This window comes from Schistocerca piceifrons, chromosome X (genome assembly GCF_021461385.2).
Source record: "Schistocerca piceifrons isolate TAMUIC-IGC-003096 chromosome X, iqSchPice1.1, whole genome shotgun sequence".
Lineage (NCBI taxonomy): Eukaryota > Metazoa > Arthropoda > Insecta > Orthoptera > Acrididae > Schistocerca > Schistocerca piceifrons.
The window spans coordinates 770,244,553-770,271,908 of NC_060149.1; the positions used below are offsets into that span (position 1 = coordinate 770,244,553).

A 27,356-nucleotide genomic window follows, 5' to 3' on the forward strand; every position below is an offset into this window, starting at 1 on the left:
GGCCTGATGGTCGGTGAATGCAGTAGGCCACAGATCAGCACCGACAGTCGCTGCCGAAGACCTCAGGAGACGTAAATCCTGTCCAACCAGCTGGCCGAGTGGCTGGTGAAATGTGTATATCCGCGTCGGTCACCGTGGATTAGTGTCTATATATCATGCAAATTGAGATCCCTGACCATAGCATGGACATGAGACATGGTGAGGGACCTGATCCTCAGGGCGTAAGACGCTGTTAAAGTCCCCGCCCACTGCTAAGTGCTCTGTAGCGCCCTGAAACAATGGAGCTACCTTAGTGGAGTAATAGTGTGGTCGCTCTCGACGCTTTGCAGTACCAGACGGGGCATACATATTCACAAGGCGGACTGTGCCGATGGTGAGCGCAGTGCCTCTCGCTGATGGCAAATACTGAATATCTGTTGTTTTGATGCCATCTCGTAGTAGTATCGCCGTTCCTCTTGGAGGAACACGCTATCAATGTCCGCCGCCCGAATCATGTCTGTGGTGTCACCGCCAGACACCACACTTGCTAGGTGGTAGCCTTTAAATCGGCCGCGGTCCGGTAGTATACGTCGGACCCGCGTGTCGCCACTGTCAGTGATTGCAGACCGAGCGCCGCCACACGGCAGGTCTAGAGAGACGTCCTAGCACTCGCCCAGTTGTACAGCAGCCTTTGCTAGCGATGCTACACTGACAATTACGCTTTCATTTGCCGAGACGATAGTTAGCATAGCTTTCAGCTACGTCATTTGCTACGACCTAGCAAGGCGCCATTACCAGTTTATATTCAGATTATTAATTATGTATCATAAAGAGCGATGTTCTCCAAGTATGGATTAAAGTTAAGTATTACATCAACTACGTACTTTATTTGCTACTATTAATTCCCTTAACTGTTCCAGACCTCACGCCAATCTGCGTGAGCTTAAAAGCGTGCATTTCGGCCTCCTCTAGCAACACGGTGTTGGCTCTTCTGCCAGCACTACAATGTCCTTTAACAACTAGGTTTTGATCGTGGAACTAATGCCGTTGACATTGACTATACCTATCCAATACATCTGGGTCATTTGATAGTACGATGACGTATCCTGCAGTCGTTTAAGCCAGTAAGCGCCACGTCGTCCGTCCGACCGTCCCTGCCACCCACACTGTGTATATTATTGATCGGCTGAGACAAGATGTCCGTCCAACGATCCACCGGCCCCGTGCATTTGGTATTCACTCGAGTCTGATGTCATTCTTTGCATCTCCATCTCGGACGCCCAATCACCAAGCTCGAGGGGTGGTACGTTAGGCGACGCATGACGTTCATCTGATGTCTTAGCCGCAAAATCGCCAGCGGTCTCGTCAGTCAATTGAGTATGGTCAACATGGCTTTGTCCTTGGGCGTACGTTGCCAGCAGCGAACCAGGAACCGTTGGAGTGAGGTCCACAGCCCGGGCCACAGATGGATTTTCCTCATCCTCCTGCAATGTGTCATCACCTCGCGAAGCATTTCCTCTTCTTTCGTCGCTTGGGCGACTTCTGCTTGCGGGAACGTGTGTCCGCGTCCTGTGGATCACGACAAACAGTAAGGCACCTCCCGCATCTCCGTGTCTGAGCTCGAATCGATCTTCTGGTGCTCTCCTTCCTCACAAGGCTAGAGAGCAGACGTGGTCGCCACTGTCGAGCACGGCGATGGTTCCGATGGAGGCTGCGTCGTCGCGGTCGCGGAAACTGGGCCCGCGGTGTCGGTAACTGGAACGGAACAACGTCCGCGTCCTTCACGTTCCTCGCTGCCTCAGCGTATGTAATAGGCAGCGTTGTCGGTTGCGATGTAGGCGTGGTGTTTGCACGTGGTATCTGGACGAGGCGTCCCCGCAGGCATTCAGAGCGTACATGTCCTTCCTGCCCGCACCCTGAACATGTCCGCAGTTAACCGTCATAAATAACGATCACTCGACAAACAGCAACGGTCACTTACGATGGGATGTGTTTGCGCAGTTCGATTCGTACCTGACAAACTCCATTCAATACAGGAGACGTCTCGAATGTATGCCACTTTTCTTCCACGTGACTTAGTACTTCCCCGTAAGGCCGCAGCGCGTCCACGACAAGCGTGGCTGGAACTTCAGACGGCAGCTCGAAGATTCGTACGTTCCGAACGCCGAATCCTGCATGGTTGACAGTCACTACACTCACGTTGCCGTCCGAGTGGTGGAAACGATATCCGTCGGTGGAACGGCGAATAAGCCGTTCGCACGCTGCTTCATCGACAAATTTCAGGTAAACTGTGATGAAGACGATCGAAAGATATATACCGAGAAGTTTCTGTGGATCGACATGCATTACTTCACGCAGGAAACGCTCTACTTCGTATGCCTTAGGTCTTGCGCACTGTGGATGGAACGTTAATTTAATCGTGGTCTTTCTATAAGAAAGCGCCATCGTCGTCCGAGGTGATCTCTTTACACTGCAATACCAGTGGCCGCGCGAGTAAACAACGGTCCGCTTGCGGAGCGCCGCACACAGCCCCGCACACGTCCGCCTCACAACACGGCTCAGAGCCAACTGCTCCACTTAGCCCGCGCAACATAGCTGTCGTTCCACCTGCACAAACTACCGTAGCACGCCTCCCGTCAGTCCCAAATTCTCAAGTTATCCGCACACTACTCATGTAGTGACCCTTGCCCGTCATTCTTATTACTCGCGGCATTTCGTCGATTCCCATAACAGTTCGTTCCGGGTATGCATCTACCACGAAGAAATCATAGGCCGTCTCGCCTTTACTATTACATATACAAGGTGAAAAGTATTTAAACCGACAAACTCTGGGAGGTTGTAGGGGACATCAAAACAAATATTTTCCCCTAATGTCATTTTTCCCTATGAGGAGTATTTAAACCGGCAGAGGAAGATTTCTCTGGTGGCAAATTAATTAAACCAACAAACACTCAGCCGGCCGGAGTGGCCGTGAGGTTCTAGGCGCTACAGTCTGTAGCCGAGCGACCGCTACGGTCGCAGGTTCGAATCCTGCCTCGGACATGGATGTGTGTGATGTCCTTAGGTTAGTTAGGTTTAATTAGTTCTAAGTTCTAGGCGACTGATGACCTCAGAAGTTAAGTCGCATAGTGCTCAGAGCCATTTGAACCATTTGAACAAACACTCTACCTCTGCTAATCCACGTTTCTGGGAACCGTCGGTCCAGGAACCGACGCACACGATGACTGAAATGTGCCGGCGCCCCGTCATGTTGGAACCACATGCGTTGTCTTGTAGGGAGTGGGACGTTTTCCAGCAATTTTGGCAATGCTCTGGCGAGAAAATTCCAATATTGCCTGCCATTTAATGGCCTATGTAGCAGATATGGCCCAATTAAACAGTCGACAACAACACCGGCCCACATATTAACGAAGAACCATACTTGATGAGCGCTAGTAACTGTGACATGTGGGTTACCCTCACTCCAAACATGCGAATTGTGCATGTTGAAGACTCCATCACGCCCGAACGTTGCTTCCTCGGTAAACAACACAGAGGATGAAAATGTAGGACGCATTTTACACTGTTCCAGGTACCACTGCGAAAACTGTGCTCTGGGTGGATAATCAACTGGTTCCAGGTTGTGGACACGCTGTAAGTGAAATGGACGTAACAATTGCTCTCGAAGGACTGTTCTTACATTCGTCTAATTCGTCCCCATGTTACGTGCAATTGCACGAGTGCTGATTGAAGGATGCCCCTTCACATGCTCCAAGACAGCTTCCTCAAATTGCAGCGTTCTTACCGTGTGACGGCGTCCCTGTCCAGGTAATCTGCTAAATGACCCGGTCTCACGCAGACGTACACAGCAGCAAAGGTCGTATGATGCGGGATTCGGCGATTAGGGTGTTATTGTTGATAAACACTATGTGCAGCTCGTCCGTTGTGGTGCGCTACGTATTACGCACCAACCGTATCAATGTACTCACTCCAGGCGTATCGCGCCATTAGTAAACAGAGACAATGCACTACTACACTGGTGGACAGCAGTTTCCTACAACTGAAGAGCGTAATACGGCCTTTAACAACTGAAGAGCGTTACGGCCTCTAACAACTGAAGAGCGTAATACGGCCTCCACCGGTTTAAATAATCCTCATAGGAAAAAATGACATTAGGGAAAAATATTTGTTTTGATGTCCCCTACAGCGTCCCAGAGTTTGTTGGTTTAAATACTTTTCACCCTGTATATATAGTGAGTGTTCCTTCGGAGATGTCATAGGCAAAAACACGAGAAGTGTTCGAACGGCTGCAACAAAACTTCCTGAGATAGTGTTATGACTATAAAGCAATTGGGTGACGCCGTATTGAAAGAACTGTGAATGTTGCTTGTGCAGGTAGAATAAATTATTTTTAGAAAAGAGTCTACTTAGATTTTTATCGTCGTCAACAGACTAAGTGTGAATTTGAACCTGTCGACTTTTGGTTTGTGATAATCGAATGAGGCATTTGCGAACGAGGTTTCCGTATCTCAGACTGACACATCTGTTATTCCCCAGAATTCTTGAAAGTTTCTGTCATTATCATGGAAACTGTAGTGTCGGTAGCTGGACCGACACCGTGATGTGGATTGCTGAAAAGGAATGCTAAACTAACGCTGTAGCCGATAGTGCCCGGCATACAGCAGACGGGCGTGAAGTCTGGAACATGAGAACTTATAAATGAATACGAAGAAAAGTATGTAGATGCTTTTTACTTAACTTTTATTTATTCCTTGGAATACATCTCTCTTGAATACTCGTAAGCTATAGGCACTGATACAAATGGCTCCTTGCTAGTTCGTAGCCATTAACTTCTGATGGCTATTCTGTCTCTCGGCTAATGAGAGAGAAAGGCTTCGTACAACTGGGCGATAGCTAGGTTCGCGTACAACTGGGCGGTAGCTTGGTTCTCGTACAACTGGGGTCGAGTCCACTCTCGTATCGCGAGACCTGCCTAGGTGGTGGCGCTAGGTCTGCGATCACAGTGGCGACACGCGGGTCCGACATGTACTACATGGACCGCGGCCGATTTAAGCTACCACCTAGCAAGTGTGGTGTCTGGCGGTGACACCACATTCCTCCCCCGCAAATCGGCGAACGGTCGTGAGATAAGGCTTCCGCCCGCCGTGGGGAGGACCACATGTTGACGTATGCGATGAGGTGGGGAGCCTAACAACAGGCGAGGCTGTGCCACCCGCACCCGGCCATCCGGTCCGAGGGGAGCTAGGAAACGCCTGCAAAACTAGTCCAGGGTGCACGTCAACATGCGGTGTATGCGCCCGTAAAGAAACATGAGGGGCCGAAGTGTCGACCTCCATTGCGTCGGGGTAGCCGACGCGCGATGACGTCATGTGGTCCGGAGCGGGCGGGAGTTCCATGGCGGAGGACAGCTGGTCACGGGAAGCGATCGGCGGCGCGTGACCCTGGGAGGCGCTTGGCGGCTGCAGCGAAGCGTCGAACGCGGGCGCCGGCGGCGGGAGAACAAGCGGCGGCGGCGGCGGCTGCTGCTGCTGCTGCGGTGGCGGCGGCGGCGCGTCGCCATGGGGCAAAATGGAAGGCATCGTCGGGAACACCTGGGGATGAGGCGAGCCAGTAGATGGGTCCCCAGGGCGCTGACCGGACGGCACCGTCGCTGAAAGCAGACGGGGAGCGGCAGAACCCGAGCGACGACAGAGGCGCAGCTGATGGAGATGCCGACGCACCTCACCAGAGGCCCCCAAAACCAAATACATCGCGCGGCCGAGGCAGCGAAGAATGCGCCCTGCGAGCCAACGCCGTGAACCTCGATAGTTGCGATAAAATACAACGTCGCCTGGAGCAAAAGCAGGAGTCTGCCGCTGCACAGGAACCTGATGCGGCGGATGCAGCAAAGACATCAAGGTGCGATGAGGACGACCGTGGAGCAACTCAGCCGGCGAGCGACCATCTCGGGGCTGAGAGCGATACGAAGACAAAAAGAGCAACAATGCGTCCTCCCGAGAATGCGACTCTTTCAATTTCAACATCTGCGACTTGAAAGTCCGGACCAATCGTTCAGCGGCACCGTTGGACTGAGGCGAAAACGGCGCGGATGTCAGATGTTGAATACCATTGGCCTGGCAGAATGACTGAAATTCTGCGGACATGAATTGTGGGCCATTGTCGGAAACAATAGTCTGCGGAAGACCTTCAATGCAAAAGATAGCAGACAACGCTTGGATGGTGGCGGAGGACGTCGTGGAAGACATCCGGACAACAAAAGGAAAATTACTGAAGGCGTCGACCAGAACCAACCATCGAGCATTCCAGAATGGACCAGCAAAATCAATGTGCAAGCGTTGCCAAGGGGAAGTGGCTTTTGGCCACGCAAAAACTTTCCGCGGCGGTGCGGATTGTTGTTCGGCACACGCCGGGCACGAAGAACACATATTCGTAATCGCAGCATCGATTCCGAACCAAGTACAGTGCTGACGAGCAAGTTGTTTCGTTCGCACTATACCCCAATGTCCTTGGTGAAGAAGCCGTAAAACAGAGGACTGTAACGAACGTGGGACCACGACTCGGGACTGATCAGTATCAGAACGCAACAACAAAACACCACGTCGAACAAAAAGTCTCTCCTTGTGAGCAAAAAATCGGCGAACCAACGGATCCTCGATCCGAGACTTTGACAAAGGCCATTGCGTAGCAACAAAACGTAAAACAGTAGCAAGGACAGGGTCAGCAGCTGTGGCTGTAGCGACACGACGAAAATCAATCGGAAACGATTCGACCACTTCATCGGTTTCCGAATCAATGAACATGCAAGCAAGTTCAGAAGAATCGAATGCTTGATCCTCAGCAACAGGCAAACGGGACAACGCATCGGCGTTTCCGTGCTGAGCAGTGGACCGATACAAGATATCGTAGCGGTACTGCGAGAGGAAAATAGACCAGCGAATGAATTTCTGCGCTGTACGTGGAGGTACAGGCTTGGTCGGATGAAAAAGCGATGTCAAAGGTTTGTGGTCTGTGATGATGGTAAAGTGACGACCATACAAGAAATCATGGAACTTAGTAACACCAAACACGAGAGCCAAAGCTTCGTTCTCTATCTGTGAATAATTTCTGTGCGCAGACGAGAGCAATTTGGACGCAAAGGCAATAGGGCGATCATGTGAGCCAACTTTGTGCGCAAGCACAGCACCGATCCCGAAATCCGATGCATCTACCATCAACAAAAGGGGTTTCTGGGGATCGAAAGGCGTAAGGCAAGTATTAGAAAGCAACGCCGATTTCAACTGGCGAAAGGCGCGTTCACATTCCGTCGTCCAGACGAACGGAACACCTTTACGGCGTAAGCGATGAAGCGGAGCTGAAATGGAAGAGGCATTGCGCACATATTTATGATAATAGTTAATTTTACCCAACACACTCTGTAGCTGTTTCAGATTTTGAGGGGAAGGCAATTCGTGTATGGCACGGAGGTGCTCTGGACTTGGATGTATGCCTTGGGCATTAATGACATGTCCCAGGTATGGTAAGTCACGAGCAAAAAACACACATTTGTCCTTCCTCAAGCGAAGACCATTTTGCCGCAAGACCTGAAATAATGTTCGTAAATTCGCAAGATGTTCTTCTTCTGTCTGTCCGGAGATCACTATATCGTCCAGATAGTTTGCTGCAGTAGGGACCGACGCACAAATAGTTTGTAAATATTGCTGAAACAAGGCAGGGGCGGATGCACACCCGAAAGGCAGTCTTTTGAAGCGGTACAATCCAAGATGCGTGTTAACCACTAATACGCGCTGGGATTCGTCGTCCACCGGTATTTGCAAGTACGCATCGGCTAGGTCCAACTTTGAAAAATATTTTCCCGGGCACAGTTTAGCAAAAAGATCTTCCGGGCGGGGCAAAGGAAAAGTAGCAGTCACTAGCTGTGGATTCACTGTGGCCTTGAAGTCCACGCAAAGTCTCAATTTTCCGGAAGGTTTTGGCAAAATGACGAAGGGTGAGGCCCAGAGAGAAGCTTGCACACGTTCAATTACACCCTGTGATTCGAGATCGTGTAACGTTCTTGCGACCTCATCACGCAATGCGTGGGGAACATTGCGCGCCCTGAAAAATTTCGGTTGCGCGTTGACCTTCAGTTCTAAATGTGCTTCATAGTTTTTAGCGCAACCTAAGCCCGGTGCAAAAATGTCTGCAAATTCGTCACACAGCCGAGAAACACTGTCTGTAGGCACAGTCTGATTCACTGAGAGGACCTGATTTACAATAGACATGTTAAACAACTCAAATAAATCTAGACCAAATAAGTTCACTGCAGAAGAAGAACGAAGAACGTAAAATGACACAAGTTTTGTTTGTCCCTTGTATGTTGCAAGAAGGCTGCACTGTCCTAACACAGGAATTTTCTGTCCGGAATATGTAGTTAGCTTAACATTTGCGGCACGCAACGGAGGTGCGCCCAGTTGTTTGTATGTGTCGTGATTGAGCAATGAAACTGCAGCTCCGGTATCGAGCTGGAATGGTATCACTTTGCCTTCAAAGTCTAAGTCCACAAAAAGTTTATTGTCCTGCTGACGACAAGAGCGACTGTTTTGTGCAATTGGAACAGACACTGGTACAGAATCACTTGCTAATTGACGTGATTTCCGGCGACGTCGACGCACAGTTTTCGTGGGACGAACACAGTTACTGTGAGAGAAAGTGTCACTGGACGAAGTGGAATTAACGACATGAATGTCCATCGGCGAAGGTCCACGAGCCTGAGTGTCCATGGTTCGATTCCGGCGCGAAGCAAAGGGCCTGGAATGATTGTGATTGTCTGATCTGAGCTTTTTCTGGCAAACACTTTGAACATGTCCTTTCTTATTGCAGAAAAAGCAAATAGCTTGGCGTGACGGGCAATGTTCACGCGAATGTCTAGTAGCACACCGCGGGCATGATTTCACTGCATTTGTGGGCTGGCGCGGCACATGTGGCTTAGCGCGCGGCGTCAGCTGTGCGGACGGCCGCGAGGGCAGTTGACCGGGCCGCGTGGCGCGAGCGCGCCCGGCGGGCCGGTTAATGTTACACACAGCTGGCGAAGTTTCAAAAGATTCCTGAGCACAGTCAAGTGTGTCCTGTCTATCCAATATGTCTATCACTTGTTGAAGGGAGGGATTAACTAGTTTCAAAATTTGCTCCCGTATGCGAACATCATAAACGTTCTGTGCAATTGCATCACGCACCATTGTATCTGAATAAGAAAGACCACAGTCACATTCAAAGGCACAGTCCCTAGTAAGTCCTTGCAATGTTGCTACCCACTCCCTATTAGTTTGACCGGCCGTACGTTTTGTACGAAAAAACGTATACCGTTTTGCAACCACATTAACTGTTTCTTTGAAATAGGCATCTAATGCAGACAAAATTTCCTCGTATGACAAAGTTGCTACGTCGCGGCGGGGAAACAATTTCACTATCACACGGTATGTGGACACACCGACACAAGAAAGCAAAAACGGCTGCCGCTCATTACCTTGAATTCTGTAGGCAGCAAGGTGGAAGGCGAACTGACGAGACCACTCTTGCCAGGTCTCGTGGTTCGGGTCGTAGTGCCTAAAAGGCGGTGCAACGGCAGGTTGTGGCTGCGGTAGCGGTGAAGCGGCTGCGGCCGCATCGGTGTGCAGCGCACGTTGACCCTGGACGAGCTGTCCAAGGGCATCCAGTAACGCCTGCGTCTGCTGATTCTGCAAGCGATAAAATTCGGACAGTACATCTGGAGAATGTGGCGAAGCCATGACACAAATAAATGTAAGCAATCAGAAATAAATGTAAGCAATCAGAAAAAGGTCCTTTTCCCTCGTCGCCAATAATTGTAGTGTCGGTAGCTGGACCGACACCGTGATGTGGATTGCTGAAAAGGAATGCTAAACTAACGCTGTAGCCGATAGTGCCCGGCATACAGCAGACGGGCGTGAAGTCTGGAACATGAGAACTTATAAATGAATACGAAGAAAAGTATGTAGATGCTTTTTACTTAACTTTTATTTATTCCTTGGAATACATCTCTCTTGAATACTCGTAAGCTATAGGCACTGATACAAATGGCTCCTTGCTAGTTCGTAGCCATTAACTTCTGATGGCTATTCTGTCTCTCGGCTAATGAGAGAGAAAGGCTTCGTACAACTGGGCGATAGCTAGGTTCGCGTACAACTGGGCGGTAGCTTGGTTCTCGTACAACTGGGGTCGAGTCCACTCTCGTATCACGAGACCTGCCTAGGTGGTGGCGCTAGGTCTGCGATCACAGTGGCGACACGCGGGTCCGACATGTACTACATGGACCGCGGCCGATTTAAGCTACCACCTAGCAAGTGTGGTGTCTGGCGGTGACACCACAGAAACTCCATGGGAATCCTAAGGGGAGTATTCCTTGGCACACACAGTTCAGTGATTCCAAGAGGGTCTATATGAAAGTAGAACACACTGTGTCTCATGCTTTAAGGTGTACCGTCGCTAGCAGAACAGGTTATGTAACTAACTGATACATGATGGTCTGCTAGCCTACTTGCGTACTGTCATGCCACATAGCACCTCTGATCATTTGACTGGAACCCCCTAGATTTTTCTTCGCAACCGAACGATTTAATATAATGCTTAAGAGACTGGACACATTCTCGGAAGATTTGCGTTTCAAATCCTCGTCTGGCTATCAAAATTCAGTTTCTTTCGGAGCTTCCTTAAATCACTAAAAGGCAAATATCGGAGCGGTTCCTTTCAAAATCGTTTACGCGATTTCTTTCCCCATCCTTCCACAATGAGCGCTTCTTTCTGATGCGCAAAAACTTCAGTAATGCTTCTACACAGATTGTGACAATTTTTCGGGAATAGCTTGGAATATTCCTATGAGGGAATAAATCAGAAATATAATGTTTGGACACTTTTATTACAATTTGAACATCTATTGCAAAGCTAAAAGCACTACTAGTAATATTATAGTGGCATGCTATATTACACTATGTCGCTAGTCCTCCATTGAAGACTCACTCTCTTCTTGTTTTGTTATGAACACTTTAGTCTCTTCTCCCGAGGGCTGTCTGTATGGATGTCAACATTAATTTTCTAACCGCTTAAATTGTTGTTGTGATCTTCAGTCCGAAGACTTGTGTGATACAACTCCTCACGCTAGTCAGTTCCGTGCAAGCCTCTTTATATCTGCATAACTACTAACCTGCTTACTGTAATCAGACTGTGGTTTCCCCCTACAGTTTTTTCCATTCACATTTCGCTCCATTATCAAACTGATGGATGTTTGATGTGTCAGAAGGTATCGTACCAACCGATTCCATCATTTAGTCACGTCGTGCCATAAATTTCTTTTCTTCGCAGTTAGATTCAGTGTCTAGTCACTAGTTATCCGACTATGAAGTGTATGAACGTGACCCATCAATTTTATACATGTGCTGTGAGCATCTTGTACCCGCAGGATAACATATAGAGATAGTTTATTTATTTATCGTATGACATACATCGCAATTCTTATACACTTATACACAATTTAATTACAAATTGACATCCAGACAATGAATACAATCGACAGCCTCCTCTGTTGCAGCTGGGAAGTCGATGGAGGTTCCCTTGTAAGCTCAAACTGGACACTCTCCTATCATGTGCTAGACTTTGTTTTTCAGCAGCGCTGTCGCAATTTGGAGTTGGTATCTTTCCCCATTTGTAGATGGTGCCAGCACTTCTTCCGTGGCCAATGCGTGTGCGATTTAAAGTTGCGATTTAAAGAGCGACTGACTGCAACCGAGTGGCTTCTCATTTACCATGAATCTTTGGCATTTTGGTGGGCATTGTTCTAGTTAGTGTTGTTTCCAGAGACTGTGGATGTCAAAGTTATGTCTTTAGCAGTGAGTACTAGTGATCTTCTTGATCTAAGACATCTGCGCTCCACCTCAGCTGTATCTACATTCATATCTACTTCCATACTCTGCAAGCCACCTGACGGTCTGAGGTGGAGGGTACCTTGAGTACCCCTATCGGTTCTTTCTTCTATTCCAGTCTCGTATTGTTCGTGGAAAGAAAGATTGTAGGTATGCGTCTATTAGGGCTCCAGTCTCTTTGATTTTATCCTCATGGTCTCTTCGCGAGATATACGTAGGAGGGGGCAATATACTGCTTGGCTCCTCGGTGAAGGTATGTTATCGAAATTTCAATAAAAGCTTGTACCGAGCTACTGAGCGTCTCTCTTGCAGAGTCTTCCACTGGAGTTTATCTATCAGGTCCGTAACGTTTTCACGATTACTAAATGATCCTGTAACGAAGCGCGCTGCTCTCCGTTGGATCTTCTCTTCTATCGACGCTATATGGTACGGATCCCACACCGGTGAGCAGTATTCAAGCAGTGGGCGAACAAATGTACTGTAACCTACTTCCCTTGTTTTCGGACTGCATTTCCTTAGGCGTCTTCCAGTGAATCTCAGTCTGGCATCTGCTTTACCGACGATTAATTTTATATGGCCATTCCATTTTAAATCTCTCCTAATGCCTAGTCCCAGATAATTTATGGAATTAACTGCTTCCAATTGCAGACCTGCTATATTGTAGCGAAATGATAAAGGATCTTTCTTTCCATGTATTCGCAGCACATTACACTTGTCTACATTGAGATTCAATTGCCATTCCCTGCACCATGCGTCAATTCGTTGTAGATCCTCCTGCATTTCAGTACAATTTTCCATTGTTACAACCTCTCGATATACTAGAGCATCATACACAAAAAGCCTCAGTGAACTCCCGATGTTATCCACAAGGTCATTTATATATATTGTAAATAACAACGGTCCTACGACACTACCCTGCGGCACACCTTAAATCACTCATACTTCGGAAGACTTTTCTCCACTGAGAATGACATTATATATGGCCAGCTGAGGGTTATTAATTACCTTGTTGTACTCTCTAAGGAGAGCATTTTTTCGCCGTATCTCTGGTGGTGATATATGGTTCAGGGCTGGCAGCCATAAGGTAGGGGTAGATTTTATTGTGCCGCTGATTTTGCGCTTGGTGTCGTTTCATACCACATCAATTATGTTTGTGTACGCGCTATTAATCTATACTGGAGCGCAGTATTCTGCGACAGAGTAGACAAGCCCAACTGCTCATGTGCGCAGTGCATCTACTGTTGAGCCCCAACTAGTGCCGCAAAATGTATGGATGATGTTGTTTCTTCGTCCTCATTTTGCCTGCATTTTTTGTCAGCTGCTGTAAGTAAGAGAGCGTCCTGTCCTTTTCTAACTCCTGGATATTTGGGGTAGTTGTTACGGTTAAGGCGTTTCTCTTCACAGGTAACGTTGAGCTCTCTTCTTGCTGAGTGGTTGCAAAGGTGGAAGCATGATACTTCCGTCTCGTTCGGGTTTGGCTGCAGTCTCCATCTGTAGAAGAAGCCAGTCAGTGACTTTAGATCGGAGCACAGGATGTCTTCAGTGGTCTAGGGCAGAGTCGTCCGGGTAGCGAAACTTCATAGGTTGGTTGGTTGGTTGATATGTGGGAGGGGACCAAACAACGAGGTCATCGGTACCATCGGATTAGGGAAGGAAGTCGGTCGTGCCCTTTCTAAGGAACCATCGCGGCATTGACCTGAAACGATTTAGGGAAATCACGGAAAACTTGAATCAGGATGGCCGGACACGGATTTGAACCGTTGTCCTTCCGAATGCTTGTCCAGTTCCTAGGTTGTCTTTGGAGTGTGGGAAATGTAAAGACTGAAGAACAGTGTGGCGAGGACTGAACCCTAGGGTAGCTCATTGTTGAGTACCTTGGTGGAGCTCTTTCTTTCCCCAGTAAACACTTTGAAAGCTCTCCCATCAAGCATGTTCTCGATCTGTATGATAGTATTGCTGCTTGCAATTATTTGAATTAGATTGCTCTGCTTGTACTGTCTCCAGACAACGTAATATGCTGCGCTCAAATATATGAATGTAGTTGATGTTTTTGCTTTTTCTGATAGGCTGCTTCTATGTAGGTTGTTAGGGAAGTTTCAGTGCAGCTTCTATTAGGTCGGAATCCCGCTTGTTCGTTTGGGATTGTTTCCAGTATTTTTGGGCTCAGTCTTACATAGACACAGTCCCTTTGACTGTTCAGAGAACTCACTAAACCCGCCCAAAGATGTAAAAAACCACGCAAGAGCAGCGCCTATTAGACGAAGGGTGTCCGACAGCCGATCAGTTCCAGTCATTCCACCAGGAAGGAGCTACACGGCTCGTGCTGTCTGTAGATCGACCATGCCTGGACGGCCAATACCGCGGTTCGATCGCGTCCGCATTGTTACTTTGTGCCAGGAAGATCTCTCAACAAGGGAAGTGTCCAGGCGTCTGGGAGTGAACCAAAGCGATGTTGTTCGGACATGGAGGAGATACAGAGAGACAGGAACTGTCGATGACATGCCTTCCTCAGGCCGCCCAAGGGCTGCCACTGCAGTGGATGACAACTACCTACGGATTACAGCTCGGGGGAACCCTGACAACAACGCCACCATGTTGAATAATGTTTTTAGTGCAGCCACAGGACGTCGTGTTAAGACTCAAACTAAGCGCAATAGGCTGCATGATGCGCAACTTCACTCCCGACGTCCATGGCGAGGCCATTCTTTGCAACCACTACACCATGCAGCGTGGTACAGATGGGCTCAACAACTTGCCGAATGGACCGCTGAGGATTGGCATCACGTTCTCTTCAACGATGAGTGTCGCATATGCCTTCAACCAGACAATCGTCGGAGACGTGTTTGGAGGCAATCCGGTCGGGCTGAACGCCTTAGGCACACTGTCCAGCGAGTGCAGCAAGGTGGAGGTTGCCTGCTGTTTTGGGTGCAATTATGTGGAGCCGACGTACGCCGCTAGTTGTCATGGAAGGCGCCGTAACGGCTGTACGATACGTGAATGCCATCCTCCGACCGACAGTGCAACCATATCGGCAGTATATTGGCGAGGCATTTGTATTCATGGACGACAATTCGCTCCCTCATCGTGCACGTCTTACGAATGACTTCCTTCAGGATAACAACATCGCTCGACTAGAGTGGCCATCATGTTCTCCAGACATGAACCCTATCGAACATGCCTGGAATAGGTTGAAAAGGGCTGTTTATGAACGACGTGCCCCACCAACCACTTTGAGGGGTCTACACCGAATCGCCGTTGAGGAGTGGGACGATATGAACCAACAGTGCCTTGATGAACTTTTGCATAGTATGCCACGACGAATACAGGCATGCATCAATGCAAGAGGACGTGCTACTGGGTATTAGAGGTACAGCTGTGTACTGCAGTCTGGACCACCACCTCTGAAGGTCTCGCTGTATGGTGATACAAGATGCAATGTGTGGTTTTCATGAGCAATAAAAAGGGCGGAAATGATGTTTATGTTGACATCTATTCCAATATTCTGTACAGGTTCCGAAACTCTCGGAACCGAGGTGATGCAAAACTTATTTTGGTATGTGTACGTGACACTGAGCAATGCGATTGGTCTATAGCTCTTTGGCTGGTGACTTTGTTTTCCAGGCTAAAGCAGTACGGTGACTTTTGAGGTCTTCATTTTCTGTGGTATGTTCCCAGTTGTCATAACATTTGTATAAAACTCTACAAGCCATTTTTTGGCATACTTCCCACAGTGGGGAAGGAATTCTGGATGTATTCTATCAAGTCCCTGTGCAATTCCTGCCCTGACGTTCTTCAGCGAGTCTCTGATTTCAGTAGTGGTAAATTTGGAAGAATATTGATCCAAATACGTGCTGATTGTCTATGGGGCACTAAGTACACAGCGTATTGTACTTGTATAGTTTTTACCCCTTGGAGCTCTGGATGTAGCCTGTATGTGAGCTTCAATTCTATTTGCAGAATTGTCTGTAGAGTTATGATGTAATTTGTTAGCTACATCTTGTTTTTGGAGAAGAGACCTGGTCTTTCTACTAGATGATTCTAAATCAAGCGACTCTACGGTTGCGATGCATTTCTCTCGCCGAGCATGGTCTAAGCTGGGCAACAGGTCGTCTCCAATCTCAAGAAGATACCGCAGTTCATCAAGAGTAGTAACTGGCGTATTGTGACGAGCCAGTTGCTCGGCCACCATTGACCAGACGTTTTCAATTAGTGACAGACCTGGAGAATGTGCTAGATAGGGCATCAGTCCAACATTTTCTGTATCCAGAAAGGTCGTTACAGGATCTGCGACATGCGGTCGTGCATTATCCTGCTGAAATGTAGGGTTTCGCAAGGATCGAATGAAGGGTAGAGCCACGGGTCGTAACACATGTGAAATGTAACGTCCAATGTTAAAAGTGCCGTTAATGCGAACAAGAGGTGACCGAGACGTGTAACCAATGGCACCCCATACTTTCACGCCGGGTGATACGCCAGTATGTCGATGGCGAATACACGCTTCCAATGTGCGTTCATCGCGATGTAGCCAAACCCGGATGCGACCATCATGATGCTGTAAACAGAACCTGGATTCATCCGAAAAAATGACGTTTTGCCATTGGTGCACCCAGATTCGTCGTTGAGTACACCATCGCAGGCGCTCCTGTCTGTGATGCAGCGTCAAGGGTAACCGCAGCCATGGTCTCCGAGGTGATAATCCATGCTGCTGCAAACGTCGTCGAACTGTTCGTGGATATGGTTGTTGTCTTGAAAACGTCCCCATCTGTTGACTCAGGGATCGAGACGTTGCTGCACGATCTGTTACAGCCATGCGGATAAGAAGCATGTCATCTCGACTGCTAGTGATACGAGGCCGTTGGGACCCAGCACGGCGTTCCGTATTACCCTCCTGAACCCACCGATTCCATATTCTGCTAACAGTGATTGGATGTCGACCAACGCGAGCAGCAATGTCGGGGTACGATAAACCACAATCGCGATAGGCTAAAATCCGACCTTTATCAAAGTCGGAAACGTGATGGTACGCATTTCTCCTCGTTACACGAGGCATCACAACAACGTTTCACCAGGCAACGCCGGTCAACTGCTGTTTGTGTATGAGAAACGGGTTGGAAACTTTCCTGATATCAGCACGTTGTAGGTGTCGCCACCGGCGCCAACCTTTTGTGAATGCTCTGAAAAGCTAATCTTCTGCATATCACAGCATCTTCTTCCTGTCGGTTAAATTTCGCGTCCGTAGCACGTCATCTTCGTGGTGTAGCAATTTTAATGGGCGATAGTGTATAACTTACTTTTGAAAGTACCCTCGTAATACAGATCACTGGTGATACCTGGCATGAAATGGCGAAATCTGTTTGGTTAGACATAAATAAAACATTCAGTAGAAAAAGACTGAATTTGTCTTATCTACATGATAAACATAAATGAAGGAGCAATTGTGGAAGAATAACTGCAAAGATTAATAATTAATTTCCAAATAGAGTATCCCAGTCAACTTGGCGAATTCATTCTCCCAATTTATAAGTTCACCTTTCTTCAGTTTACCTTTTAAGTTAGTTTGTAGGTTCAGTGTCGCCTCGCGTGTTCCTGTATATATCTCAAACATAAACAGTCCCCCCCCCCCCCCCGGAGGACGGCTTCTACACGTTTCTCCATTGTACTATAAATAATTCGCGCGGCAGTACTTTTTCACCATGACTTTCTAAATTGATAGTCCGTTAAAATTCGCACCTGTCAGTACCTGCGTTCTTTAGAAGTTAGTTTATTCCAATCTTCTTGAAGTCTGAGGGTATTTTGACTATTTCATACTTGTATTTTGTATACTAGGTTGATCAATTTTATCAGTGTTGCTTTTCCGATGGATCTCAATAATTCGATGGTAAAGTCTTATAGTCTACGTGCCGTGTTTCGGCTTAGGTCTTTCAGTGCTCTGTCAAATTATACTCTCAGTTATCATGTCCCTTATGCGATCTCTATCTGCTTTCCCTTCCTTTTGTATGTGATTGCTTTCGAGTTAGTCTCCTTTGGATCGAACCCTCCTCCCCGTCTATCTCCTACATATTCATTCCACATTTCAGCCTTTGTTTGGTTCTGGCTTTTCTTCTCTTCCAGCCATACCCGCTTTGCCATTTTGCACTTAGACCCAGTCTTATACTTAAATCTCTGTATTGCCTTTTGATTTCTTTAAATATGTTTTCTTGAATTCAATTATTTAAACTAGGTCTTTTCTTTTGGCCTATTTCATTCATTTTTAATCTGTAGTTCGTAACAAATAAATCATGTTCAGTGCCGACATCTGTCCTTGGAATGATTTGTAGTTTAAAATCTTTCTTCGAAATCGGCTTCTATTATGTATGAAAAGCTCTCGGGCGAAAGCCTAAATCATCGTGACAAACATTGACGATATTTCGAGAGCTGACCGAGACTTCATTAACAGGCGTCTTGATGGGCTGTTGCCAGGAGCTGCTGGTAATAATGATGCTTGGGTCCACCTTCGCTAGGTCGTTAGCACCCACACTAAAATATTATGAGATATGTGTACGTAAAAGATGTTAAACAGAAAAAGTGTTTAAAATGAATTTCAAGTATAGAAATTCCTTGCATCTCTAAGACCTTCGATAAAAACCAGAAATCAAGACATAATGTTCTAAATTAGTACAGCGTATAAATATGTCTAATGGATCACTGGATCGAACAAGAATGACTCTGGCACTGGTATACAGTGATACCTCGAGACTGGGGTCCAAACACTGCACAAAGATTTCAGCAAAGATTTCAGTGTTTTACCATACTTGTCACGTCGTCAGCTAAATTAGAGAGCAGGTCTCTACAAAAATCAGACCCTCATTAAGATAACTTTTGCTCTCCCGTCAAAACATGGAACGACATCAGTAAATTTTCAATTTTATTTGCTGTCGATGTAGACGTTCGATCTGTCAGTGTTTCTTCACAAGTCTCCTTATTCAGTATAGCTTTCCGAGAAACTTTCATTGATCTTAACTAAAATGGATTCCAGTTGTGAATATTGTTTCCAGCCTTGGCATGATTTGACTGAGTTTTGTGTACAGTTGGAATCTACCTCGCCTATAATCGAATAACTGGAAAACTATTGTCAAATGAGTGTGTTGAGAGAACTGTCCCGAAAAACGTATCTGTGATACTCAAAGCATCTCAAGTATCCCTGTTCCCCTTCCGGAAAAGACCAGTATGAAACACGCACAGCCACTTGTCTATGAGCGGTGTGTCAGAGGCAGGGGAAGCAGTCTAAAGCAAGAATGCGTGACACCCATCTACCTTACCAACAAGTATTTAGTTCTGTATAAACCTGACAGCGAGATAGAGCCAGGACGATATTCTTCAAGCGTTGGAAAGCCATATGTATACCGTGTCAGAGTAAGTCAGACACAGAAGGGTGGGGGTTCATTGACCGTCGGTAGCTAAAAAGTACGGCGAATAATGGAATCCCTCAAAGAAATTTCGGTAAGGGATGGGGATGAGATAATGTGTGCTGTGTGTGTGTGTGTGTGTGTGTGTGTGTGTGTGTGTGTGTGCGCGCGCGCGCCTAGGGAACCACTCCAACGTGCTGAAGAAACCTTCTCAATAATAAAGGGTGCTACCAGTTGCAGATCATGGACCACGTCGAAAGAGACGATGCTTATCGCCTGATTTCTGAGGTAATACTTGGTTCATTTCTCGAACTGGCAGAGAAGATGAAAGCAATCACCTTGCAAGGTACCACGTGTGGGAGGGAGAAAGAGGTGTGAATTTTTATTTAAACTGTATAAATGAAATGCAAGGAGCGTTGTTCAACATATAAGTGGTTTATTCAATGAAACTGCATTAAACTGTATATGCAATAATTATTGAAATTTTATCAAATTCATTAAACATTCGCTCACAAATTATTCAAATAATGATAAACAAAAATAAAAAAATTGGGTCACCAGTTCCTATATAAAGTATTAAAAAAAACGACAAATAGAATTGAACTGACACCAAGAGCTCACAACAAGTGAATTATATAAGATGCCTGCCCTGGCATTTGCCTTTTAACATGAGCATTGTATGACTTTATTCTAATTTAACATACAAATAAATTACACGAGACGGGTTGACCTGGTGTAATAAATGAGGAAAGAATAAAATTAAAAAAAAAAAAACAGCTGAACATATGACTCTCTTAGCCGGCAAACGGTGAATACTGTGCCTTGCGTCTTTATGAGCACCTAACACATTGCAAGGAAATTGAAGAAAGCAAAAGAAGAATGCGCAGCTAGGAAAGCGGGCGTTTTCTGTATTACCATGTTCATAGCGTGGTCAGCGTGGCGGTGGAGTCGGCTGATTGCGTGCGGCTGCATCTAGAGTCTGCCGGCGACGTAGTTGATAGCGTCTAACATGCCCTGCGCTGAAAATAGTTACCGAAACCTGCTACTGGAAGTTATCATTACTGGACGACGGTATGCGTCCATCTGCAAGTGCAAACCTACGTGAAACTGCATAAAATAAAGCTCAAAACTGTTCTAACAGTACTACCGTCATCGGACATGTAGTAAATCAAAATGTGATCCTGAGTTAAGCTCTTGATAACGCGCACAGTGAGTGAAGCTCGCCTACTTGGATCTAACAAACTTTGCTTTCTACGCTGCTTGCGACGAATGCAAAGTGCATCGTCTCATGACAAGCGATAAGAGAATCATTGCGACCTATCGGAAGCAGTCAAGAGTGAACTCCTGCCTCCTCAGATGCAATATGCGGAATCCCCTCTACTAGTGAACTCTTCGCACTTGGGGAGAGAGAGCCGCTCCCCTCCAGCATCTTGTCTCAGCCCTTCCACAAATTACGTAGCTCGTACTATTTTTCAAAGCGAACCTGAGATTCTTGCCAATGAAGAGCTCCGTTTCAAAATTTCCTCCCTCCTTGCCGTCGCATTCCGCGAGGAAAACAGAGCGATACCCTGTGTGAGACAGTATACAAATAAACCAAGACTTCTCCCTTTGAGTATTGCCACTACGTTCCCAGGTGTTCCGCTCGCGGGAAACGGCCAAAATTCCCCGGGCGACTTGAGATTCTTGGACACCCAAGTCGTGCTGTTGCTATTCAACTCGCCGCTCTGTCTGTGTTACCTGGAATCGTGGCTGAGCTGTTTCTCGCTCTAAGTTTGTAGTTTCCGCTGCCTCGGGCACACGTGCGAATGTCCACGGCTTCCCTTGGCAGCGTGTCGATGTATGCAGCGTCTTCCTCTGGGGGGCCTGCCCTCTGTGAAGCGTGCCGACATGGGCGCGCGGCCGCCGCTCGCCCGTGGGCGCACTACCTGTGTCCACCTGGTCGCCGGGCTTCCCAGCTGGGAACGAATCAGAAGAATTCCTTTGACGCACAAAGTGTACCAAGTTCGCAAAGAGAAGAATCACAGCCCTTTACCGATGCTTAATGACACAATTATTCACCTCCATCACACTTCATATATTGCAATAAACTAATGACTGATTTTAAAAGCAATTATCTCCTTTAATTATAAACATGAAAAGCTTTGACGCTTTTCAACCTTCGCTCATTGTGTTTTGACGATGCTCACAATAAATAACATAGTCCATAGAAATGACGGTAAACCTCTGGTTATGAGCAGAGTAGATGTCTTAACTTCAACCACAATGTGCCTAGACCTGCGCCACAGGATTCAGAGCAGCAGGGTCCCTCTAAATGAATGAATGGCACGTTATGAAGGGTGGTCACCATGTTTCAGTTATCACCTCAAAAAATAAAGTTATGTAATTACGTTTTGTTTATTTGTTCACAAGTATGTGCCAGTAGACCTGATGTACTCTGAATTCGTTGCGAAACGGTTATCATAAAATGCTGTCAGACGAGCCAAAATAAAACGGTGCAGTCCACTGATAAAATCTACTGTCGAAATCGTTTCTGTGTATGAAGGGGAACAATAACACGACAATTTTTGCTGCCAGGTACTCCATATTAGCGACTCCAGTAGTCATTAGACATCGTGAGAGAGTAGAAAGGGGTGCTCCGCGGAACTCCCGGACTTCGAACGAGGTCAGGTGATTGGGTCACTTGTGTCATACGTCTGTACGCGAAATTTCCACACTATTAAACATCCCTAGGTCCACTGTTTCCGATGTGATAGTGAACTGAAACCAGAAGGGAGACGTACAGCACAAAAGCGTACAGGCCGATATCGTCTGTTGACTGACGGAGACCGCTGACAGTTAAAGAGGGTCGTAATGTGTAATAGGCAGGCATCTATCCAGGCCATGACATAGGAATTCCAGGATCCACTGCACGTACTGCGACAGTTAGCCGTGAGGTGAGAAAACTTGTATTTCATGGTCGAGCGGCTGCTCATAAGGCACACATCACGCTGATAAATGCCAAACGACGCCTCGCTTGGTGTAAGGAACGTAAACATCGGACGATTGAACAGTGGAAAAACTTTGTGTGAAGTGATGAATCACGGTACACAATGTGTCGATCCGATGGCGGGGTGTGGGTATGGCGAATGCCCGGTGAAAGTCATCTGCCAATGTGTGTAGTGCCAAAATTAAAATTCGGAGGCGGTGGTGTTATGGTGTGGTCGTGTTTCTCATGGAGAGGGCTTGCACCCCTTGATGTTTTGCGTGGCACCATCACAGCACAGCCCTACATTGCTATTTTAAGCATCTTCCTGCTTTCCACTGTTAGAGAGCAGTTCGTGGATGGTGACTGCATCTTTCAACACGATCGAGCCACCTGTTCATAACGCACGGCCTGTGGCGGAGTGGTTACACGACAATAACATCCCTGTAATAGACTGGCCTGCACAGAGTCCTGACCTGAATCCTATAGAACACCTCTGGGATGTTTTGCAATGGCGACTTCGTGCCAGGCCTCAGCAACCGACATCGATACCTCTCCTCAGTGCAGCACTACTTGAAGAATGGGCTGCCATTCCTTACTGAACGTATACCTGCAAGAGTGGAAGCTGTCATCAAGGCTAAGGGTGGGCTAACGCCGTATTGAATTCCAGCATTACCGGTGGAGGGTGCCACGAACTTGTAAGTAATTTTCAGTCAGGTGTCCGGATACTTTTGATCACATAGTGTATGTGAAAGAGCAGGGGCCGGCCGGAGTGGCCGAGCGGTTCTAGGCGCTACAGTCTGGAACCGCGCGACCGCTACGATTGCAGGTTCGAATCCTGCCTCGGGCATGGATGTGTGTGATGTCCTTACGTTAGTTAGGCTTAAGTAGTTCTAAGTTCTAGGGGACTGATGATCTCAGAAGTTAAGTCCCATAGTGCTCAGAGCCATTTTTGAAAAGAGCAGGGATTATTCGGAGAGGAGTGAGCAGTAAGAGGTACACCACAAACAGATAGCTGATTTTAACCAGATTATTCCCTCTCACTGGCAGTGACGCTTCCTCCCATGTTTGATGTCTTTTTGACTCAACAGCGAGGCAACAACCTCCAACGGAAATGGCATATTCTGTCTCATTGTTTTCGCTTCAGGCCTCAATGGCAGTTGTACCCGGTTGAACGTATCCCATGACCTGCTACTAAGGTTGACGATACTTGTTTTTCCTATATTGGTACTATTTTCTCTGCTACATGCACTTGTAGTATTGCTTGTACTGTGCTAAGGAAGTTAGAGCAGGTAAGAAATTTCCATCAATTCCAGTCCTTCCAGATCACACGCAGTTCTCCAGTGAATATAGTGTACTCATTGTGAAAGCGAATCCAGAAGTCATCGTTCGTGAAACAACTGAACTATCATCGGAATCCTCTTTCTCTAAACCGTCGTGTTATACGATTTCATAACAGCAGTGTAACTGTGCAGTATTATAGAATAAAGATTTATGAGCCACAGTCCGCCCCGATAGCTGAATGGTTGCCGGCACGGTAGCTCAGAGTGTTCGCTCAGAGGGCTGCTCACCCTTTGTAATAAAAAAAACTGAGTAAAGAAATCAATGATCAAGTAGAACGGATGTCTTGTGACGTCCACCAACACCAAACGCAACGAGCAATACAAAAAAGGGGGGGGGGGACGGGTTGGATTCCCGGCTGGGTCGGGGTTGGGTTGGGTTCTATTTGGGGGAAGAGTTGGGTTGGGTTGTTTTGGGGAAGGAGACCAGACAGCGAGGTCATCGGTCTCATCGGATTAGGGAAGGACCGGGAAGGAAGTCGGCCGTGCCCTTTCAAGGGAACCATCCCGGCATTTGCCTGGAGCGATTTAGGGACATCACGGAAAGCCTAAATCAGGATGGCTGGACGCAGGATTGAACCGTCGTCCTCCCGAGTGCGAGTCCAGTGTGCTAACCACTGCGCCACCTCGCTCGGTTGGGTCGGGGATTTTCCGCTCAGGCAATGGGTATTGTGTCGTCTTCATCATTATTTCTACCCTATCCGGCGCGCAGGTCGCCCAAAGTGGCGTCGAATGTAATAAGACCTGCACCAAGGCGGCCGGACCTGCCCCTTCAGGGGCCTCCCGGCCAATGACGCCAAACGCAAATTTTTTTTATCAGTTACAGCTAAGGAACATGTAGCAGAGGTGCTAATTTGCTTCAAGCTCGGATAGAAACATTGATAGGAGCCCAACTCATCTCTAGAAGGCAGTTTCTCGGACAAACCCCAAACGTACAAGTTGCTCTCAATACAGTCGTTCCATCGTTGAGAGGACAATGGGTTATTATGCATGTATCTGTGCCTTGGGAAATATTTTATACTCTTGCCACACCACGAAGAATCACTGTATGATGTTATGCGGATTCTCACCATAAGGTAACAGCGGCCTGGAGTAGGGAACAATTCCAAAACAATTAATTCTTCAGTTTTAGTCCTACACCACCTTTTACTTCATGTGATTCCTCAACATATTCCTTCCATATCCGTTTGTTCACTTCCACGGATGGTGACCGAGCGAAGTGGCGCAGTGGCTAGCACAGAGGAATCGCATTCGGGGGGACGACAGCTCAAATCATTGTCCGGCTCTCCAGATTTAGGTTTTCAGTGATTTCCCTAAGGGATTGTTCTTTTGAGGGCACGGCCGATTTCTTCCTCATCCGTCCGTAGTTCGAATCTGTGCTCTGTCTCTAATGACACCGTTCACGACAGTACGTCAATCATTGTCCTTCCTCCCTCCACGGATGCTGCCATCTACAAATTTGTATTTAGTACGCCCTGTTCACTTTTCTTGGCGTTTTGTTTGTTAGGTACCTAATTTTTCTATACATTTCTTGTAATTTACCTTGATTTATAATTCTTAGGTCCGCAGCTCGTGGTCTCCCGGTAGCGTTCTCTCTTCCCGAGCACGGGGTCCCGGGTTCGACTCCCGGCGGGGTCAGGGATTTTCACTTGCCTCGAAATGACTGGCTGTTGTTGTGTCATCATCATCATTCGTCCCCATTGCGGTAGGAGGAAGGCAATGGCAAAACCACCTCCCCCAGGGCTTTGCCTAGTACGGCGGTGCGGGTCTCCCGCATCGTCCCCTACGCTGTGTTACAATGTATGGGACTCCATCATCTAATTCTTCAGTTTCTTCACTCTGGGGTTCCATCCACTCCTCTCTGGTTTGATCAATAAATCTTTCTATTTCTTTATTCTGGTCTTTATATGTTTTTTAATTCTATAAAGTCGGCCGGATGGCCGAGCGGTTCTAGGCGCTTCAGTCTGGAACCGCGCGACCTCTACGGTCGCAGGTTCGAATCCTGCCTCGAGCATGAATGTGTGTGATGTCTTTAGGTTAGTTAGGTTTAAGTAGTTCTAAGTTCTAGGGGACTGATGACCTCAGATGTTAAGTCTCACAGTGATTAGAGCCACTTGAACCAATTCTACACTCCTGGAAATGGAAAAAAGAACACATTGACACCGGTGTGTCAGACCCACCATACTTGCTCCGGACACTGCGAGAGGGCTGTACAAGCAATGATCACACGCACGGCACAGCGGACACACCAGGAACCGCGGTGTTGGCCGTCGAATGGCGCTAGCTGCGCAGCATTTGTGCACCGCCGCCGTCAGTGTCAGCCAGTTTGCCGTGGCATACGGAGCTCCATCGCAGTCTTTAACACTGGTAGCATGCCGCGACAGCGTGGACGTGAACCGTATGTGCAGTTGACGGACTTTGAGCGAGGGCGTATAGTGGGCATGCGGGAGGCCGGGTGGACGTACCGCCGAATTGCTCAACACGTGGGGCGTGAGGTCTCCACAGTACATCGATGTTGTCGCCAGTGGTCGGCGGAAGGTGCACGTGCCCGTCGACCTGGAACCGGACCGCAGCGACGCACGGATGCACGCCAAGACCGTAGGATCCTACGCAGTGCCGTAGGGGACCGCACCGCCACTTCCCAGCAAATTAGGGACACTGCTGCTCCTGGGGTATCGGCGAGGACCATTCGCAACCGTCTCCATGAAGCTGGGCTACGGTCCCGCACACCGTTAGGCCGTCTTCCGCTCACGCCCCAACATCGTGCAGCCCGCCTCCAGTGGTGTCGCGACAGGCGTGAATGGAGGGACGAATGGAGACGTGTCGTCTTCAGCGATGAGAGTCGCTTCTGCCTTGGTGCCAATGATGGTCGTATGCGTGTTTGGCGCCGTGCAGGTGAGCGCCACAATCAGGACTGCATACGACCGAGGCACACAGGGCCAACACCCGGCATCATGGTGTGGGGAGCGATCTCCTACACTGGCCGTATACCACTGGTGATCGTCGAGGGGACACTGAATAGTGCACGGTACATCCAAACCGTCATCGAACCCATCGTTCTACCATTCCTAGACCGGCAAGGGAACTTGCTGTTCCAACAGGGCAACGCACGTCCGCATGTATCCCGTGCCACCCAACGTGCTCTAGAAGGTGTAAGTCAACTACCCTGGCCAGCAAGATCTCCGGATCTGTCCCCCATTGAGCATGTTTGGGACTGGATGATGCGTCGTCTCACGCGGTCTGCACGTCCAGCACGAACGCTGGTCCAACTGAGGCGCCAGGTGGAAATGGCATGGCAAGCCGTTCCACGGGACTACATCCAGCATTTCTACGATCGTCTCCATGGGTGAATAGCAGCCTGCATTGCTGCGAAAGGTGGATATACACTGTACTAGTGCCGACATTGTGCATGCTCTGTTGCCTGTGTCTATGTGCCTGTGGTTCTGTCAGTGTGATCATAAGATGTATCTGACCCCAGGAATGTGTCAATAAAGTGTCCCCTTCCTGGGACAATGAATTCACGGTGTTCTTATTTCAATTTCCAGGAGTGTATAAAAGACTGTGCTCCAGAAGCAAAAATTAAAACCTACACGCAATTAGATGTATTTTGAGTTCTGGTTATAGACCTAAGTGATAATTTTTCTAATTGGCAGGAGTTTCAACAAGTCTGAAGCCGCTGCATGTCAGTGTAAACGCTTCACATATGTAAAGTCTGAAGAGGAAACCTCATTCCATTTCTAACTGCAGGGCGGCCTGATCAAAACATGAGAAGCGTGGTGCT

General features: G+C 47.7%; 1 protein-coding gene across 1 annotated transcript in view; it reads left to right on the forward strand.

The window, feature by feature from the left end:
- Positions 1–27,356, forward strand: part of LOC124722701 (pickpocket protein 11-like) — a 173,354-nt gene that overhangs the window by 61,646 nt on the left and 84,352 nt on the right. The window lies entirely within an intron of this gene.